This window comes from Nycticebus coucang, chromosome 2, assembly GCF_027406575.1.
Source record: "Nycticebus coucang isolate mNycCou1 chromosome 2, mNycCou1.pri, whole genome shotgun sequence".
NCBI classification, from domain to species: domain Eukaryota; kingdom Metazoa; phylum Chordata; class Mammalia; order Primates; family Lorisidae; genus Nycticebus; species Nycticebus coucang.
In genome coordinates, this window is record NC_069781.1 from 33,352,416 (window position 1) to 33,369,540 (window position 17,125).

Here is a 17,125-nt window from a genome sequence, read left to right on the forward strand (position 1 = left end):
ACAAGTCATGGGTCTTTAATAAATGCTCTGGATATTCAGTAAAGATTTTCCACTCTGTTTGTTTGAAAGACAAATGTCTCCCAAATCTTTGTGAATTTTGGAAATAATTTATCTTGTTACTCTCCATTAATTTCTCTTTGCCTGAACCCATGAAGTTTCACCATTCTGTGTATGTGGCTTAATATTCAACAATAACCATAAATGGAAGCTTTCTGGTGATTTATGGAGATTTTCTTTTCCTAGACTTTTAACTCCACAACTTTGCCCTGTAAATTGTAGATGTCAGAACTCTATCCTAACTTTTCTCAATCTAGTGAGAACATTATGATCTCTTGGGGACCTTTCTCTGTGAACTGGAGTCTAACACATGATCATAGGGTTAACTTAATTATTTTCCTCCAAGGTCAGTTCTGCTTGGATTGCTCAATATCTTAAAACTATTATTTTCTATATTTTGTGTAATATTCTAATTTATCATGATGGCATGATAAAGCTGGTCATACTTTGGTTATTATAGCCAGAAACAGTGGGTTTCATTTATTTATTTTGGTTATGGGACAAAATAAATGGTTTAGCTTTATGGTTGTACCATTTTTACTTTATCAAATTATATAATATTCATATATTATACTTATATCCTCATTTCTATTTTCATTTTTTCTTAGATCTGCAATTAATTATATTAAATGTTCACCACTTACCTTTTTTGCCTCCATTTGTCCATTCCTCTTTTGTTTGAGTAAATATTACCTTTTTTATCAGCTTAAAAGGGGGACTAGGAGTAGGTCAATCCTTGGATCTTGTATATCCTGCCCCATGAAAAGTTAAAAATAAATAAATATATTTCCCAATAGCATTGATATTTAACGGACAAATTGACTGGATATAAGTTCCTGGTATGCATTTTCTTTTCTTAAGTGTTTTAAAAGTACAAGTACATTGTATGATCATTTGGAGAAGTCTGGTGCTAGATTAAGTCATTGGACCTTGTAAGGGATTAATATTTATATTTTCAAGAATTAAAGATTCATTTTATCTTTAAAGTCAAATAGTTTTTATTGAGTTAAGTCTCAGAATTGATAATTCTGTGTTAATTTTTCTAGACATCCTATGATACTTCTATTTTTTCCTTTATTAGAAAAAGCTGTTTCTGAATTTGTTCAAATATTAATATTATTCTATTGTTTTATTTTCTAAGTTAGTGACTGAAATTTTGTGTATTTATTAAAGAAACAGTACTCTTCTTTGGCTTCGACCACTTTGGATGCATTTTCTTTATCTCGTTTTCATTTTGTGATTGCTTTACTTCCTTTATTCAATGCCCTCATTAAATTTTATTTTAATTTATTTTATCTTGGCTATCTTTATTTTAGTTTTTATTTCTAAGGTGATTCTATCTTTTACTTATTTCCTGAGTTCAATCAACTCTTTTTCATTTCTTTCTCAATTGTTATCATGTCCCTTTCTTTTTAACTTTTGAATTTCTGATTCAAGGTGGTTTTTAATCTCCCCAAATGCTTGTTTGACAATATTCATATCAGTTCGTGGTGGTGTTATAATTTTCATTTTGCTTCATGTGTGTTTTTTTTGAAGGGAGAGGGGCAGAGTTTTCCATTAGCCAAGGTATTTTAGCTCTCATTATCATTTTTTTTTCTTTTTGGAAATTAAAAAGACTTTTTCCTTTTATTTCAAGAGATATAGGGGGGTGCAATGGAGTTTTGTTACATGGCTATATTGTACAGTGGTAATATCTGGGCTGTAGGTGAACTCATCACTTTAGAGTGTGTTGCATCCAACAGGTAATTTTTTCACCCTTCTCTTCTCTTCCACTCTCCCCATTTTTTACTCTCCAGTGTCTGTTTGTTCACTCTGCATGACCATGCATACTTATCCATAGCTTAGCTCCCACTTAGAAGTGATAAAACAAAGTATTTTATTTTCTGTTCCCAAGTTGCTTAATTTAGGATAATAGCCTCCGGTTCCATCCAAGTCATTTCAAAGACATTATTTCATTCTTTTTATGGATGAGTAGTATTTCACGGTATGTGTATGTATACCACCTTTTTCTTTAGTTGATGGGCACTTAGGTAGATTCCATATGTTCGATACTGTGAATTGTGCTGTGATAAACATATGAGTGCAGGTGTCCTTTTTTAATTATTATTTCAGATTAATATAAGGGAACATAAGATTAGGTTACATTGCTTTTGTTTGTTGAGTAAAGACCAAGTTGCAATTGAGCCGTTAACCCTGGAAGTATAAAATAGCCTTTTTTGGAAAGTAGTATGATAAATCCTCAAAGAGCCATAAATGCAGACCTTCTATTTGATCCTGAAGTCCTATTACTAGGCATTTACACAGAAGAACAAATTATTTTACCATAAGGACATTTGCACTGGAATGAGTGCAGGTATCTTTGTAATACAATGAGTCCTTTTCCTTTGGATAGGTACCCAGTAGTGGGATTGCTGGAGATTGAATGATACATCTACTTTTAGTTCTCTGAGTAATCTCTATACTGTTTTTTATAAAGGTGTGCTAATTTACATTTCCACTGACAGCGTATAAGCATTTTGTTTTCACTGAATCTGCACCATCTGTTTTTGGTGTTGTTGTTTTTCAGTTTCTGGCCAGGGCTGGGTTTGAACCCGCCACCTCCGGTATATGGGGTCTGCGCCCTACTCCTTTGAGCCACAGGCGTCACCCTGCACCACCTGTTTTTTAAATAATGGCCATTCTGACTGGAGTAAGTAAGATGGTATCTCTGTAGTTTTAGTTTGTATTGCACTGATTAGTGGTGCTAAGCATTTTTTCATATGTTTTCATTTGTGTATCTTGTTTTGGAAAATGCCTGTTCATGTCATTTGATCACTGTTTAAGGGGGTTATTTTTTTCTTTTATGGCTGAGTTTTTGGAGTTCCTTATAGATTCTATGTATTGACCCTTTGTCTGGTATATAGGTTGGAAATATTTTCTCTCATTCTCTAGATTGTCTATTTACTCTGCCAAATATTGTTTTTTTGCTATACAGAAGATTTTTAATTTAAGTTCTATTTGTTTGTTCTTGTTTTGTTTTGCATTTCTTTTGGGGTCTGAGCCATAATTTTTTGCCATTGTCAATATCCAGAAGATTTTTTCCCAAAATCTTTTTGGAAAAAACCCAAAAGGTTTCTTCTAAAATTTTTATGGTTTTATATTTTACCTTTAAGTCTTTAATCCATTTTGAGATAATTTTTGTATATGGTTTGAGAAAAGATGCAGTTCTATTCTTCTGCTATGCCTATTCAATTTTTTCAGCACCTTTTGTTGAAGAGGATGTCCTTTCCCCACTGTATGTTTTTTTCTGCTTTATTGAAGATAAGTTGATGATAGTTATATGGTTTTATTTCTCAGTTCTTTCTTCTGTTCTGTTCTATGTGTCTATTTTTGTACCAGTACCATGCTGTTTTGATTACTATTCCTTGTAGTCTTGTGTGAAGTTAGATAGCATGGTGTCTTTAGTTTTGTTCTTTTTGCTTAGGATTGCTTTGGCTTTTTTTGCTTTTTCTGATGTTATACAAATTATGGGATTTTAAAAAATTCTGTGAAAAGTGATGGTATTTTGATAGGAATTGCATTGATTCTGTAGAGTACTTTGGGCAGTATGGCCATTTTAACTATATTAATTCTTGCAATTCATGAGCATGGGATGTTTTTCCACTTTTATTGTGTCATGCACAATTTCTTTCATCCATGTTTTATAGGTTTTCTTGTAGAACTTTCCCGTCTTTGGTTAAATATATTCCTAGGTATTTTGTGTTTTTTCTTTCTTTTTGTTTTGTTTTGCAGCTATTGTAAATGGGATTGTTTTCTTGCTTTGGTTTTTAGCTTGCTCATTTTGGGTGTGTAGAAATGTTACATGATTTGCGCATGTCAATTTTGTAACCTGACACTTTACTGAATTCATCTATCAAATCTAGGAGTTTACAAGAATTTCTAAATATAAGGTCTTATCATTAGCAGAGATAATTTGACTTCCTCTTTTTGAATTTAGATGACATTTGTTTCTTTCTCTTGACTGTTTGCTATGGTTGGGATTTTCAGTTCTATGTTGAATAGAAGCACTGTAGGTGAACATCCTTACCTGTCCTTTTATAGTAACTTTGCATACAGTCTGCTTTAAGTCAACAATTTCATTATTTGGAACAGTTTACAAGAATTTTAGGTCTAAAGTGCTCTCATACTTTATGTTATAAAGTAGAATTTCTTTAGATGTTCACTTCAGTTCCTCTTTCTCAATCCTTCTTCTGATGCTGTGGAGGCAGAAGGAAATTTATAACATCAGCTTGCTAAAACCAAGTTATCTGTTCTGAAAGCTCAGGAGGAGTTGTGTGCCCTCTGAAATTTCAGGGTTGCTTTGTTTTCTTATTTTTGTCTGTAGTATCTAGATTTTTCTTTTGTGCTTCTTTTCTCTTTCACTTCTAAATCTCCAAAAGTGCCTCTCCCTTTCTTGTCACTTCCTTTCATTTAAGAAGTCATGGCTTTCAAAAATGATCACCTGAATTCATACACACCAGTATTCAGGGCTCTGTCCTTGGTTTTAGATCAATATTAATCTTTATTCCCTTTAAATAAAACAAATAAAAATGTTCACTGCAAATGCAATCAGTATAACCTAATTCTTTGTACCCGCAATGAATCCCAAACAATTAAAATAAAATGAAATGAAATGAGATAAAATAAAATAAAATAAAATAAAACAAAATAAAGATGTTTTATTTTGAGATGTGGAGCATGAGATGTGCTAGGATTTGATCTTAAATTTTGTTTTTAGGTAATTTAAATTTAGGTATTTTTTTCCTTGCAGTTATGTCTGTATTGGTTTTAGATAGTTTTACTGGCTCTTCTGTTATTTTGTAACATTTTTGGAAGTCATGTATGGAGGTGAGATCTAAACAGCTGCCACTCCCATCAGTGTCTCATGACTGTATATGCATTTTTTAGTGTTGGCAATTTAATAGATAAAAAATAACTTTGTATCATCTCTGAGATTGTTAGTGATTATTTATATAACAGTTAAATTGAACATATTTTCATATATTTATTTTCTATGTTATGTCTCAGTTTGATATACTTATTTATTTATTATTTATCAATTTTCTAATTTGGATTCAATAGAAACTTGTCCGAAGTAAATGAATTTGGAAATCCTTTTGTTTTTAAGAATTCTTTTTCTATTAAGATTATCAACACCAACCTATACATATTGCAGTTTTTTCTTTTTGAGATCTTTAATTGCTTTTGATATTTTGTGTTTATTATGTTAGTATGATTACTTTTCCATGGTACTTTTTAAGCAACTCTTTCTTCTTCTTCTTTTTTTTTTTTTTTTTATTAAATCATAGCTATGTACATTAATGAAATTATGGGGTACAATGTGCTGGTTTTATATACCATTTGAAATGTTTTCATCAAACTGGATAACATAGCCTTCACCACCTTTTCTTAGTTATTGTGTTAAGATGTTTATACTCTACACTTAGTAACTTTAACACGTACCCTTGTAAAATGCACCATAGTTGTGTTCCCAGCAATTGACCTCCCTCCCCTCATTCTCCCCTCCCCTCCCTTTCCTCTTTCCCCTTCTTCTTGGGCTTTAGTTGGGTTATAGCTTTCATATGAAAGCTATAAATTGGTTTCATAGTAGGGCTGAGTACATTGGATACTTTTTCTTCCATTCTTGAGATACTTTGCTAAGAAGAATATGTTCCAGCTCCATCCTTGTAAACATGAAAGAGGTAAAGTCTCTGGCTTTTTTAAGGCTGCATAATATTCCATGGTGTACATATACCACTATTTATTGATCCATTCATGTGTCGATGGGCACTTGGACTTATTCCATGACTTAGCAACTATGAATTGGGCTGTAATAAACATTCTGGTGAGAATATCTTTGTTATAAAGTGAAATTTGGTCTTCTGGATATATACCTTGTAGAGGAATTATAGGATTGAATGACAGGTCTATGTTTAGATCCCTAAATGATCTGCAAACTTCATTCCAAAAGGAACATATTAGTTAGGATTCCTATCAGCAGTGCAGAAGTGTTCCCCCCTTTCTCCACATCCATGCCAACATTTCTGCTTTTGGGATTTTGTGATGTGGGCTAATCTTACTGGAGTTAGATATATCTCAAAGTAGTTTTGATTTGCATTTCTCTAATGATTAAAGATGATGAGAATTTTTTCATATGTCTGTAGGCCATGCACCTGCCTTCTTCAGAGAAGTTTCTCTTCAAGTCCCTTGCCCACCCTGAGATGGGATCACTTGTTCCTTTCTTGCTAACATGTTTGAGTTCTCTGTGGATTCTGGTTATTAAACCTTTGTTGGAGACATAACCTGCAAATATCTTCTCCCATTTAGAGGGCTGTCTGCTTGCTTTACTTACTGTGTTCCTGGCTGTGCAGAAGCTTTTTAGTTTGATCCGGTCCCAGTAGTGTATTTGTGATGCTGCTTCAATTGCACAGGTGGTCCTCTTCATAAAATATTTGTCCAGGCCAATTTCTTCAAGAGTCTTCCCTGCACTTTCTTCTAGTATTTTTATAGTGTAATGTCTTACATTTAAATCTTTAATCCAGTGAGAGTCTATCTTAGTTAATGATGAAAGGTGTGGGTCCAGTTTCAGTCTTCTACAGGTTGCCAGCCAGTTCACCCAGTACCATTTTTCCCCACTGAATGTTTTTAATTGGCTTGTCAAAGATGAAATAACGGTAAATAGCTGGGTTCATCTCTTGGCTCTCTATTTCATTCCATATATCTAACTTTCTCTTTTTGTGCCAGTACCATGCTGTTTTGATCACGAGCGATTTATAGTATAGTCTGAGGTCTGGTAGCGTGATTCCTCCTGCTTTGTTTTTATTTCTGAGTAATGTCTTGGCTATTCGAGGTTTTTCTGATTCCATATAAAATGAAGTATTATTTTTTTGAGAACATTAAAGTATGACAGTGGAGCTTTAATAGGGATTTCCTTAAAATTGTATATTGCTTTGGGTAGTATGGACATTTTAACTATGTTGATTCTTCCCAGCCATGAGCATGGTATGTTTTTCCATTATTAACATCTTCAGCTATTTCTTTTCTTAGAGTTTCATAGTTGTCTTTATAGAGATCTTTCACGTCCTTTGTTAGGTAAACTTCCAAATATTTCATCTTCTTTGGCACTATGTGAACAGAACAGAGTCCTTAACTGTTTTTTCAGCTTGACTATTGTTGGTATATATAAAGGCTACAGATTTATGAGTGTTGATTTTGTAACCTGAGACAGTGTTGTATTCCTTGATCACTTCTAAGAGTTCTGTAGTAGAATCTCTGGTGTTTTCCAAATATACCATCATATCATCTGTGAAGAGTGAAAGTTTGATCTCCTCTGACCATACATGGATACCCTTGATCGCCCTTTCTTGCCTAATTGCAATAGCTAAAACTTCTATTACAATGTTAAAGAGCAGTGGAGACAATGGGCAACCTTGCCTGTTTTGTAATCTGAGTGGAAATGATTTTAATTTAACTCCATTCAATATTGGCTCTGGGTTTGCTGTAGATGGTCTCTATAAGTTTAAGAAATGTCCCTTCTATACAATTTGCTTAAGTGTTCTGTTCATGAAGGGATGCTGGATATTATCAAAAGCTTTTTCTGCATGAATTGAGAGCATCATTTAATTTGTTTATGTGATGAATTATATTTATAGATTTATGTATATTGAACCAGATTTGAGATCCAGATTTGGGATAAAACCCACTTGTTCATAGTGTAAAATTTGTTTGATGTGTTGTTGGATTCTGATTGCTAGGATCTTGTTGAATATTATTCATTAGTGATATTGGTCTATAATTTCCTTTTTTTATTGTGTCTTTTCCTGGTTTGGGGATCAAGGTGATTTTTGCTTTATAGAATGTGTTGGGTAGTATTCCTTCTTTTTCTATATTTTGGAAAAGGTTGAGTAATATAGGTACTCATTCCTCTTTAAAGTTTTGGTAGAATTCTGATGTGAAGCCATCTGATCCCAAGCATTTCTTTTTAGGGAGATTTTGTATAGATGATTCTAGTTCAGAACTTGATATAGGCCTGTTCAACATTTCCACTTCATTCTGACTAAGTTTAGAAAGGTGGCATGCTTCCAAGTATTGGTTTATTTCCCAGATTTTTGTATTTCTGAGAATAGAGTTTCTTGTAATAGTCTTTAAGGATTTTTTGAATTTCTGAGGAGTCTGTTGTTATTTCATTTCTGATTGAGTAATTAGAGATTTTACTCTTTTTTCCTGGTTAGGTAGGTCAAAGGTTTAGCTATTTTATCTATGCTATTGATTTCCATTTGCCTGAAATATAGATGACCATCCCTTCACCCAGAGTCTCTCTTATTTATTTATTTATTTATTTATCTTTTAAGGTAAAAATGAGTTTCTTATATGCAGCAGATGTCTGGCCTGAGTTTTTTTATCCAGTCAGCCAAGCTGTGCCTCTTTAGAAGACAATTTAAACCATTCACATTAATTGAGAATATTGATAAGCCTGGTAGAATTTTGTGTATCAAGTTTTTCAAAAGTCCAGTGGACATTTTTAATCCTTTCACCACTGTGGAAGTTGGAATTTGATAAAAAATTTCTGATTGAGTTTACTTTGGTGGTAGAGGATTGCCCTGGTCATTATGGAGAATAGATCTGAGAATATCCTAGAGAGCTGGTTTTGTTATAGCAAATTTCTTCAAAATGTGAATGTCCTTAAAGCATTTAATTTCTCCATCATAAATGAAACTCGGTTTAGCTGGATACAGGATCCTGGATTGAAAATTATTTTGTTTTAGGAGATTAAAATCAATGACCACCCTCTTCTAGTTTGAAAGGTTTCAGGACAGAGATCTGCAGTCATTCTAATATTCTTCCCCTTCTAGGTTATGGTTTTCTTATGTCTGGGTGCTTGCGGAATTTTCTCCTTCATATTAATCTTGGCAAAGTTAATTATAATATATCTAGGAGATGGCTTATTTTGATTGAGTCATGCTGGGGTTCTGAAACTGTCTGCTATCTGAATTTCAGAATCTTTTGGCATATCTGGGAAGTTATCTTTGATTATTTCATGGAGTAGAGCATCTGGGCCTTTTGAAGCCACCTCCTCACCCTCTGGAATTCCTATAAGGCAAATATTAGTTTTCTTTGAATTATCCCAGAGCTCTCAGAGAATGATCTATTTTTGCTCTCCACTTCTTTTCTTCTTTGAGTGTTTTGAAGCGTTCAAAACCTTTGTCTTCAATGTCATAAATCCTTTCTTCTGCCTGCCCCATTCTGTTACTGAGGGATTCTACTCTATTTCTCAGATCTTTGAGGGCTGCGAGTTCTTGTCTCAATGTGTCAAAATCTTTGGTGATTTTGTCTTTGAATTCATTAAATTCTTGAGACAATTTTTGAAACGCTCCTTGAATTTCTAACTCCAAACTTCCCTCCATTCTATTAATCTTATTTGCAATCCAAATTCTGAATTCAATTTCTGACATCTCAGCCATTTGTTTATGAATGGGATCTTCTGGTGTGTCTGCCATGTCATTTCTTGGGGGAGTTTATGTACTCTGATTATTCATGTTGCCGGAGTTTTTCCACTAATTTCTCCCCATGATTATTTTACACCATTTGGGTAGATGAGCAAATAAGATCAAGTTGGGTTGGGAGTTCCTGGAGTAGGGATTAACCAGCCCTTTGCCAAAGAGCTGGGACTGGTGTCTGTACCTTTTCCCCTAGTGCTTTGCAAAGGACTCGTACAGTGCTATGGCTTGAGACACTGGGGACCTGCTTGGTGTGGTGGGGCTAAGTGGCCCTGTATTGTTTTTAGCTGGTCTCTGTCTACTCCTAGTGAATCAGTAACTCTGGGTTGAAGTCTCAGGTGTGGAGAAATACCAGCAACTAAGTCACCCTGCCCCCCACGGGCAACAACTGGAAAAGGAAAATCCAACCTTCCTACAGCCACACACCGAGGGTATCATTTTGGATAGTCTTCGGGTGATTGGCCCAAGTCAAGAGTTCCAAATCAATTGTACCAGTCAACACCCATTCTCAAGTGGGAGAGTTCAAAAGGTCTCCAGCAATTACAAAGCAGGAGTTTGCTGGCAGCTACAGTATGACTCGCTCCAGTGCTCCATGGAGTCAGAAGGATCCACCCAGCAAATGAATTAGTCCAAGAAGGTTGATGCCTCCTTCTCCACCGTACACCTCTGTCACACCCAGTCACTGGTAACCCCGCAGGGCTGTGACCCAGTTCCCTCCAATGAGCAGATGCTCCAGAGTTTTGTGCCTGCCCAAGTCACAGGGAGATCTATGTCTCCTTGGTGGGATCTCCACACTTTGCCACCAGCTGGCAGGGGGAGCTGGAATCTGACAACCTCAGGTGGAGCGGTTCACTCAGTTCCAGCCCCACCCCAGATTGATGTTTCTGCCACTTATATTCTTGCAGAATTGATTGTGTACCTACTATAGTCCCCTCCAGGCCAGGCTCTGTTTGAGTTTGCAGAAACTTCAGCTCAACCTCACCCTGTGCCACTGCTGTTGCAGCAATTCTCACAGAGCTGGCATCTGTGTCTCGACTGCACTCTGTGTTGGTGTGGACATGGTTAAAGCTCACATTCAGCTCACAATTTTTGCCTCTCCCTGGGCTGGTGTAGTTGCCCCACCTGCTTTTCTCTCAGCTATGATCCCCTGGCCAGGTGCTTCTTACGCTCACTAAAGCAGTACTTCTGACTCAGCCCTGCTGTGGGAGTATGCCATCTCTGTGCATGTGTATTCTAGTCTCCATCTGTGCTACACCCAGCCAGGGTAGATACCTCCTCAGGTACGCCCTTTACTCATAGGGCCTGTGTTTCCATCCCAGATCTGTTCCACCAGTGGCTGCCACTGTTTTCCAAGAGAGGCGGGGAGAATCTCTCCAAAATTTCCCCTGGGGTGTGAGCCCTATTGTTCCTGCCACTGGTGCTGCTATTCTGTGCTGTGGGGCACTGCCTCTCCCTCTCAGTCCACAGTCCTCTCCTTACCCCAGTGTCACAAAATCAGCACAGACCTGCAACAGCCCATGCCCTGTACACACCTCTTGAGAAAACTCCCCCAAATCTGGATTCCATGGGGGACAGACTTCCAAACCTCAGGAGGAGAGTGGAGGGGAGCACTGGGAGTTCAGAACTGCAGGTAGAGAATTTGTACAGTTTTATGCCTGACAGGAGAATGTTAATGGGCCCTCTCTGGGGAAGGAGTTCCAGTTTTTAGAGGGTCTCTACTGTCGGATAAAATAGGACAGTATCAGAACTCTGCTCGCTTGTGTGTAGAAAGTATACTATGAGCCATTCTCATGGGGGGATTCCTGTCCGCTTAGTGATGGATTTTGTACTTATTGTTTATTTCCTTGGGGTTGCAGCTCACTTCAGCAGGGTTGATGTGCATTCTTCAACCCTTTCTCTTGGATCAGCTTCAAACCCTCAGCTTACTTGCTAAAATTCTATCCTTTAACTCTCCTTCTAGACAGGAGCCTCTGTGGAAAGCTGGCTCCAGCCGGCCATCTTGCCTATGCCCCCTAAGCAACTCTTTCTTAAAGACAAGCTGTTAATTATTACATATTTTTGTGTTACTACCTAATTAAACATTTTTATAGTTCAAATAGGTTTATGATTGATTCAGTTAGATTTTCTTTTTTAAAAAAGATTGGACATTAGTATTTATAACATTCTCTTCTATTCCAATATTTCTACCACAAAAATCTGTATTCCTATTTTCTATGAATTATATTATCCATAATGATTAATGTTCAATAAATAATAATGGTATTAGAAGCATACCATTTTATTAACCTTGACTTTTATGGAAATGTGTTTTAACATGCAATGTTTTTCTCTTTATTTTTACATAAGCTCACGAAAGGTTTATTAATTTACTGTTAATTTTTCATGAATTCAACTAAGTTAATTTTTTATTTTCTAACACAGGGTTTTGGTTCTTTAACAAATACTTAACTACTTGTATTTTCAGCACTGTCAAAGAAACTGGAATACAGGATAGTACAGGACAGAAAAAGTATTGCTTTCTTGAGATTAATGGTTCATAGGCAGAAAGACACAATATCTAAATAAATAAATAATAGCTAATGTAACTTCTTATATATGGTAGTCCTATGAAAAAAATAAAACTGAATCAAAGTGTCTATAGTCAATTCCATTTTATTTATTTATTTATTTATTTATTAAATCATAGCTGTGTACATTGATATAATCATGGGGCATCATTCACTAGCTTCACAGACCATTTGACACACTTTCATCACACTGGTTAACATAGCCTTCCTAGCATTCTCTCAGTTACTGTGCCAAGACACTTACATTCCACATTTACCAAGTTTCACGTATACCCTTGTAAGATGCACCACTGGTGTAATCCCACCAATCCCCTTCCCTCTACCTACCTCCCTTTCCCCCTCCCTTTCCCCCTTCCCCCTATTCTTAGGTTGTAACTGGGTTATAGCTTTCATGTGAAAACCCTAAATTAGTTTCATAGTACGGCTGAGTACATTGGGTACCTTTTCTTCCATTCTTGAGATACTTTACTAAGAAGAATATGTTCCAGCTCCATCCATATAAACATAAAAGAGGTAAAGTCTCCATCTTTCTTTAAGGCTGCATAATATTCCATGGTGTACATATACCACAATTTATTAATCCATTCGTGGATCGATGGGCACTTGGGCTTTTTCCATGACTTAGCAATTATGAATTGGGCTGCAATAAACATTCTGGTACAAATATCTTTGTTATGATGCGATTTTTGGTCTTCTGGGTATATACCTAGTAGAGGAAATATAGGATTGAATGGCAGATCTATTTTTAGAACTCTAAGTGTTCTCCATATCTCTTTCCAAAAGGAATGTATTAATTTGCATTCCCACCAGCAGTGTAGAAGTGTTCCCTTTTCTCCACATCCATGCCAACATCACTGGTCTTGGGATTTTGTGATATAGGTTAGTCTCACTGGAGTTAGAGGATATCTGAAAGTAGTTTTGATTTGCATTTCTCTGATGATTAAAGATGATGAGCATTTTTTCATATGTCTGAAGGCCACACGCCTGTCTTCTTCAGAGAAGTTTCTCTTCAAATCTCTTGCCCAGCCTGCGATGGGATCCCTTGTTCTATTCTTGCTAATGCATTTGAGTTCTCTGTGGATTCTGGTTATTAAACCTTTGTCGGAGACATAACCTGCAAATATCTTCACCCATTCTGAGGGTTGTTTGCTTGCTTTACTTACTGTGTTCTTGGCTGTAAAGAAGCTTTTTAGTCTGATCAGGTCCCAGTAGTGTATTTTTGAAGCTGCTTCAATTGCCTGGGGGGTCCTCCTCATAAAATACTCGACCAGACCGATTTCTTCAAGGGTTTTCCCTGCACTCTCTTCTAGTATTTTTATAGTTTCATGCCTTAAGTTTAAATCTTTAATCCAATGAGAGTCTATCTTAGTTAATGGTGAAAGGTGTGGGTCCACTTTCAGTCTTCTGCAGGTTGCCAGCCAGTTCACCCAGCACCATTTGTTAAATAGGGAATCTTTTACCCACTGAATGTTCTTAATTGGCTTGTCAAAGATTAAATAATGGTAAGTAGCTAGATTCATCTCTTGGTTCTCTATTCTGTTCCAGATATCTACTTCTCTGTTTTTGTGCCAATACCATGCTGTTTTGATCACTATTGATTTGTAGTATAGTCTGAGGTCTGGTAGCATAATTTCTCCTGCTTTGTTTTTATTCTGAGTAACATCTTGGCTATTTGAGGTTTTTTCTGATTCCATATAAAACGAAGTATTGTTTTTTCAAGATGTTTAAAGTATGACAGTGGATCTTTAATAGGGATTGCATTGAAATTATATATTGCTTTGGGTAGTAAGGACATTTTAATAATGTTGATTCTTCCCAGCCATGAGCATGGTATGTTTTTCCATTTGTTAATATTTTCAGCTATTTCTTTTCTTAGAGTTTTATAGTTCTCTTTATAGAGATCTTTCACGTCCTTTGTTAGATAAATTCCCAAATATTTCATCTTCTTTGGCACTACTGTGAATGGGATAGAGTCCTTAACTGTTTTTCAACTTGACTGCTGTTTGTATATATAAAGGCTACCGATTTATGAATGTTGATTTTGTAACCTGAGATGCTGCTGTATTCCTTGATCACTTCTAAGAGTTTTATAGTAGAGTCCCTAGTGTTTTCCACATATACTATCATATCATCTGCGAAGAGCGAAAGTTTGATCTCTTCTGACCCTATATGGATACCCTTGATCACCTTTTCTTCCCTAATTGCGGTGGCTAAAACTTCTATTACAATGTTAAAGAGCAATGGAGACAATGGGCAGCCTTGTCTGGTTCCTGATCTGAGTGGAAATGATTCCAATTTAACTGCATTCAATATGATATTGGCTGTGGGTTTGCTGTAGATGGTCTCTATCAGTTTAAGAAATGTCCCTTCTATACCGATTTTCTTAAGTGTTCTGATCATAAAGGGATGCTGGATATTATCAAAAGCTTTTTCTGCATCGATTCAGAGAATCATATGGTCTTTGTTTGTTAATTTTTTTATGTGCTGGATTACATTTGTAGATTTACGTATATTGAACCAGCCTTGAGACCCTGGGATAAAACCGACTTGGTCATGATGTATAATTTGTTTGATGTGTTGCTGGATTCTGTTTGTTAGGATCTTGTTAAATATTTTTGCATCTATATTCATTAGTGATATTGGTCTATAATTTTCTTTTCTTGTTGGGTCTTTTCCTGGTTTGGGGATGAGGGTGATGTTTCCTTCATAGAACGTGTTATGTAGTCCTCCTTCTTTTTCTACCTTTTGGGACAGGTTGAGTAATATAGGTACTAATTCCTCTTTAAAGGTTTGGTAGAATTCTGACATGAAACCATCTGGTCCCGGGCTTTTCTTTTTAGGGAGGTTTTGTATGGTTGATGCTATTTCCGAACTTGATATGGGCCTGTTCAACATTTCCACTTGATTCTGGCTAAGTCTTGGAAGGTGGCGTGCTTCCAAGTATCGGTGAATTTCCTTCAGATTTTCATATTGCTGAGAATAAAGTTTCTTGTAATATTCATTAAGGATTGTTTTGAATTCTGAGGAGTCTGTTGTTATTTCATCTTTGTTGTTTCTGAATGATGAGATTAGAGATTTTTTTCTTTTTTTCCTGATTAGGTTGGCCAAAGGTTTATCTATTTCATTGACCTTGTCGAAAAACCAACTTTTTTTATTGATCTGTTGTATTATTCTTTTGTTTTGAATTTTATTTAATTCTGCTCTAATTTTGGTTATTTCTTTTCTTCTACTGGGTTTTGGGTTGGAATGTTCTTCCTTTTCCAGTTGCTTGAGATGTCCCATTAAGTTATTAACTTCCTCTCTTTCAGTTCTCTTGAGGAAGGCTTGCAGTGCTATAAATTTCCCTCTTAGAACTGCCTTTGTGCTGTCCCAGAGGTTCTGATAGTTCATGTCTTCATTGTTGTTTTGTTCCAAAAAATTGGCGATTTCTTTCTTAATCTCATCTCTGACCCAGCTATCATTCAGAATAAGGTTATTTAACTTCCATGTTTTTGTATGAGTATGCAGATTCCTGTTGTTACTCAGCTCAAGTTTTATTCCATGGTGGTCTGAGAAGATGCATGGAATAATTTCTATTCCTTTAAATTTACTGAGGTTAGACTTGTGACCTAAGGTGTGATTTATTTTGGAGTAAGTTCCATGGGCTGATGAAAAGTATGTGTATTCAGTTTTGTTGGGATGAAATGTTCTGTAGATGTCTCTAAATCCAAATGTTGGATGGTTAGGTTTAAATCTAAGATTTCTTTGCTCAGCTTCTTGTTGGAGGATCGATCCAACGCTGCCAGAGGAGTGTTGAAATCTCCGATGATTATGGAGCTGGAGGAAATCAAGTTGCTCATGTCTGTTAGTTTCTCTTATAAATTGAGGTGCATTCTGGTTTGGTGTATAGATATTAATAATTGAGATCTCATCATATTGAGTATTACCCTTAACAAATATGAAGTGACCATTCTTATCCTTCCTTACTTTTGTTGGTTTAAAGCCTATTGTCTCTGCAAATAAAATTGCAACACCTGCTTTTTTCTGATTACCATTTGCCTGAAATATGGATGACCATCCTTTCACTCTGAGTCTATATTTATCTTTTAAGGTAAGATGTGACTCTTGTATGCAACAAATATCTGGCCTGAGTTTTTTTATCCAGTCAGCTAACCTATGCCTCTTTAGAGGACAGTTTAAGCCATTCACATTAATGGAGAATATTGATAAGTCTGTTGAAGTTTTGGGTATTGAGTTTTTCAAAAGTCCAGTGGCCATTTTTAATCCTTTGGCCAGTGCCGCACCCACGACATATAGCCGTAGTGAGGCAGTGCTGTCCGCGTTATAGAACGACGGGAAGGTGGTTTGTGCTCCCCGGAGCTTTGCCCCCAGCGCCCCCAGTATGCACAGCATCAGAAATGTTGCCTAGCATACTCAGTTACCCGCTTAAGTTTAAAGATTGTGGCGTCTACTCATGTGTTTGTCATCCTGTACCAGAAGTCTGTTTGTTCTGATAAATTGTCAATATGTGCTTTCCTAAGAATGAGCACAATGCACTACTAATCCAGATAGAGCACAGCCTTGTGAGCTGCTAAACTCAGTAGCACCAACAATGAACACATAAAGATGTTTTCCCACCAGTGAGCTAAGACGATAAGCCCAAGGACATGAAATACAAATTATCTACATAAGTTACAAAGTCACTGAAACACATCCACCCACCATAAAGTCCTGTTCAGAACATCTTGTTTCACCAATTGTCACGCATAATAAAAATCAATAGGAAAAATAATACTTGTCAAGGAATTTACTCTAAATCAAAATTATAATTATCAATAACAATAAGATCAAATAATAAATGTAGAATTAGTCAAGCATTAACGTAAAGAAGATGTCAAGCTGTTCTAAAAAGATAATAAGAAACTGAGATAGGAAAAAGCGGGCAGAGTTGACTAATAACCGCCACCCTCCGGAAGCGGAACGTTAAAACATAACAATACATGATAA